Here is a 5,112-nt window from a genome sequence, read left to right as displayed (position 1 = left end):
TTCTTCAAGCAGTGGTACAGGAAGAAGTCTGCATCCTTCAAGAAAAACATGATGTTCATGCAGGACAATGCTCCATCACACGCGTCCAAGTACTCCACAGCGTGGCTGGCAAGAAAGGGTATAAAAGAAGAAAAACTAATGACATGGCCTCCTTGTTCACCTGATCTGAACCCCATTGAGAACCTGTGGTCCATCATCAAATGTGAGATTTACAAGGAGGGAAAACAGTACACCTCTCTGAACAGTGTCTGGGAGGCTGTGGTTGCTGCTGTCGGCAATGTTGATGGTGAACAGATCAAAACACTGACAGAATCCATGGATGGCAGGCTTTTGAGTGTCCTTGCAAAGAAAGGTGGCTGTATTGGTCACTGATTTGTTTTTGTTTTGTTTTTGAATGTCAGAAATGTATATTTGTGAATGTGGAGATGTTATATTGGTTTCACTGGTAAAAATAAACAATTGAAATGGGTATATATTTGTTTTTGTTAAGTTGCCTAATAATTCTGCACTCCCTGTATGTATTTCAGTTTCTTCTATTTTCTTGAAATTTGTTACAATCACTGCACCCACACACAGCGATGTTTTTCCTGTTATTCTTGAGGTTGATGGAAATATTCTTTTCTACAATGTAATAAGCAGTGGGCATGAAACTGGCAGACCTGTAGTGCATGAGTTAATAATGAGTAAATCCCCTCTAATCTAGGTGGTGGATTAGGGCTGATTACCCCTAAAGTGAAATGCTCAGTTTTCCAAACAATGGATTTAACCATATATTCCTGGAACGTTTTTCACTGGAAATCTAGAGTGAATTTATTTATTTATTTATTGGTCTTTAATCAAAGTTAAGGCAAAAAAAAAAAAAGGTTACTGAGCCTGTATAGAAACTTGCAATAGAAAAGACATTTAAATGAAAGAGAAACACATTGAATGTTTGAACTGAGACATTTTCTTATTTCATGAGAAGTATTGTTTCATCTAAAAACGTGATGGCAGCAACACATCTCAATATGTTGGTAGAAGGACAAAGTAGAGGGACGTAAACCGAAACAGCTGGAGGAACACTTTTATCTAATTTGGTTAATTAGCAAAAGGCCAATAACATGATTGGCAGAGTTTTTTAGAAGTAAGGAATAAAGAAAAATGGGTGGAGGATCATAACCAGAAATGTCACCATCTTCTCCGTGGCAAAGGTTAGTTTAAAATGAACACAGGCAAAGTAGAAAACTTCTGTGGTCAAAAAATTAAAATGAGTAAATCTGTCATCAGTTATCAAAAGTCTGAATTGGTGCTGGTATGAGACAGCTTTATAGCCATTTTCCACAAGTACCTACTCAGCTCAACTCGACTCGGTTTGGGTCGTTTTCTGTTACAATCGAGTACCACCTAATGTGCGTAGGGTTGTTATAGCAACATGGCAAAAAGTCCCAAGATGTCATATATAAGTGACACGAACACCATAACGATGGAGGACGTCAAGGCGATGGTATACCTGCTGCTTGGTCTTTGGCTTTTTATCAGACTCGGGGAACACAGTGTTGTCTTTTGTGTGGCCATTTTCCTGGTTTCTAGGTTTCAAAAATGGCGGTTTTGATTTTTATAGAGGATGACTCACCGAGTGATGCCACTGACTAGCGAATCGATGGCATGCAGTATGTTGACGTCACATTTTTGGATTGCCTCAGATTGCTTGGAACCCCGGCCGGGGTTTTATGGTTTTTCACCTAACAGAATAACCTAAAAACCAAGTTGAGCCGTGCCAAGCCACCCAAGTAGGTTCTAGTGGAAAAGGGCTATTAATGTCTATGGAATTGTCAGATTGCACATCTGGAAAGTCACCCTCTGCGATGATGGTATATCCAGGTTTTAGAGCAACGCATGTTTCCATTCAAAGTCTTTTTCAGGGAAGGGCTTGCACATTTCAGCAAGACAATGCTAAATTGAATCCTGCATCTATTACAACAGCATGACTTGATAGTAGAAAGTGCAGGCTGATTCACCACTAACTGAACTCATTCATGAAATGAAAAATACAAGAAAGTAGATCCAGGACTGTTAAGCAGCTAGAATAACATATCAAAGTGGCAAGCATGGTCCGGTCCTAACTTTTTTGGAGATTGCTCCCATAAAATTCAATATGACCTTTTTTCTTTTCTTAAAATGACACGTTTTCTATGTTCTGATGTGAATAAAAATGTGGGTTCACAACATTTTTTAAAATCATTAAATTCAGTTTTTATTTGTATTTTACACAGCCTCACAACCTTTCTGGAATCGGCCTTATACACTTAAAAGTCTCTCACCTTCTCATTAACCTCTCCTTCACCACAGTGGACAAAGAAAGGCAACTTGCTGGGAGAAGCTAAGAGCAGAGGAAAATGTCAGGGGAGGGACACGATAACGTCGGAAAGGAGGAGCCGAACAGACAAGAGAGGAGGAGACTTGTCACATGATGGTACTGGAATGTCATCTTGTCCTTGGAAAGGACACAGGCATATCACAACAAAGGATTTCCTTGTCTTCATTTCCCCACTTTTTCTGTCTTGAGTTCACTCTCCTTCAAGCTCTTATCTGTCTTCCATTTTCTTAGTCTCTCCTATCCAGCTTCTATTCACCTTTTGTACAATACCATCTCAGTTCCTGACACTGCACACGAGAAGGACACACACTCAAGATGCCCTTTGTACTCTAGAGTTTTCTTTTTTTTCACTCTCCTGCTAGTTATTTCTTAGTAGGAGTTCATTCACACATGCGTGCACACACACACACACACACACACACACACACATACACGTGCATACACCTGTAACTTCCCCCACATCACCCATTCCTCTTCATTATCATAATCACTTTACCCCCCCCCCCCCCTCTCTCTCTCTCTCTCTCTCGCTCTCTCTCACACACACACACACACACACGCACAGAATTCCTATGCTGACTCCTCCCCCCTGTAAAGACTTTCCCCTGGGGCCCTCACAACCTTCCCTCATGGAAAACTACCAGGGTACACCACACACACACACACACACACACACACACACACACACACACACACACACACACACACACACACACACAACGAGACCTGTGTTAACAGTGGACCGCAGAGTAACGGGAATAGAAAGAAGAATAGAGAGAGAGGGTGATGAGCAAGGGGGATGGGGGACGGAGGGCCCGTGACTGATAAAATTTGATGAAAACAAACGTAAATCTGTCCAGCTCTTCCAGTCACCCACACGTGACAACATGAATATTTATACAAGCGCCGTGAAATGCTTACCGATAGCTAAATGGTCACTGAGAAAGAGAAACTGAGCACGCCCACTCCAATCCAAAGCAACACCACCTCCCACTGGACTAATCCCCCACTGACCTAACTACAGCCGGATGGTACTTTGCTACGGTATATTATTCACAGGACTTCCATCTATTTAAATCTTAATGTAGCAAACTGCAGGTCAAGGGCAGATGAATTTTAGGTTAAAGTAGGTTTATTTTAGGTTAAGATTCTGTTTTTTCAGTTACAGACATTGATTACCTTTGCAGAACATAAAATGAAATGATTATTATCACCTTACCAGACTAATGTATGGCATACAAGAGGCCAGTTTTCACCCTCATTTAACATGTGTGTTAATCCTAAAACCTGTAGCAATGATAAAATGAATCAATGGCAAAATCATCAGGTGAAATGAAGCATTAAAACACTTAAAGGGCACGTAGAGTCCGGATGTTCTCACTACGGTCATCTCAGGGACATAGCACAGAAGCCCCACCCACTTGATGTTCAAACCCAGCCAATCAAAGGAAAGTTGGCTTCCATGGCAAGGTGCCTTTAAAAGAAGGTTAAAAACCTTGTTCCGCCACAGAGGATCAAGTGAGGCCTTGTAAAACATAAGTCAAGATAATTTTGAACAGTGATGGATGCAAAGCTACTCTAGTGGATCTCCCCCCAAACAAAATAGAGCTGGAAATGAGCATAATAGGTACTGTTTAAAATAATTTACATTTTCTTGTGAAAAGTGACCTTTCGCGTGAGTCAGCATGACCAAGTATTATTTTCACCAAACATTTATACTGTTATACAGTTCTGCAGCACTATATGCATATATATACATATAAATGCACATCCCTAAACAGATAGTATCCTACAAAAACCTTCGTTTTTGCCAAGAACTCCTGGAGATAATTGCTGTTGCAAGTTTTACTTCGTGCACAGATTGGCCGGAGGTTCATGGAAAACATGCAGCACAGAAGAGTCAGAGCCAAGAATCAAGCACCTGCTTCCTCCTCGATTACTGCTCACTGCAGTCAACCTGAACAATATTTCAGTGTTTGCAGTTCTTTTGTGTTTTGCAGAAAGGTAATCTGATAATTTCTCAACCACTATAAACCGCATTCATTTGAATGTGATGGCTTTGTTAGATTTCATGTTCAAGTTCAATTCAAATAATTTTTTTTAATATAGTGTGAAATCACAACAGCAGTCGCCTTGTGGTTTGCTTATATTATTTGAGATCATTTGTTCTTTTATATCAGGGGTGTCAGATTTTCTTTTTCTTACAGTGAGTCCACGGGGGGGAAAGGACATTTTCTGTGAATTAATGAAAACTTTATAGTTTAAAATTACATGACAGTAGGAGTAATGGACTACCAGAACCTAATTTTAAAATGGTAAATGGCCTGTATTTGTATAGCGCTTTACTTAGTCCCTATGAACCCCAAAGTGCTTTACACTACATTCACACACTGGTGATGGCAAGCTACATTGTAGCCACAGCCACCAACTTAAGATCAAAGTCAGCTTCGCTCAGGACATCCCTGTCAACATTTTAAAAAATCCATTGTGACCTGTATTTGTTTCAAGCTTTAAAAATATACAGTATAAAATATCTATCTATCTATCTATCTATCTATCTATCTATCTATCTATCTATCTATCTATCTATCTATCTATCTATCTATCTATCTATCTATCTATCTATCTATCTATCTATCTATCTATCTATCTATCTATCTATCTATCTATCTATCTATCTATCTCTATATATACACACACATTTAAAAAGCATTTTATAAAAGAAATGTTTCTTTTTAGTAACGTTAAACGTGTTT

Source organism: Mchenga conophoros, linkage group LG23, assembly GCF_057382185.1.
Source record: "Mchenga conophoros isolate Kocher_MC1m ecotype Shallow Benthic linkage group LG23, M_conophoros_male_GT1.1, whole genome shotgun sequence".
NCBI classification, from domain to species: Eukaryota; Metazoa; Chordata; class Actinopteri; order Cichliformes; family Cichlidae; genus Mchenga; species Mchenga conophoros.
The sequence above is the reverse complement of the archived record's forward strand: the minus strand, read 5'-3'. Positions refer to the sequence as shown.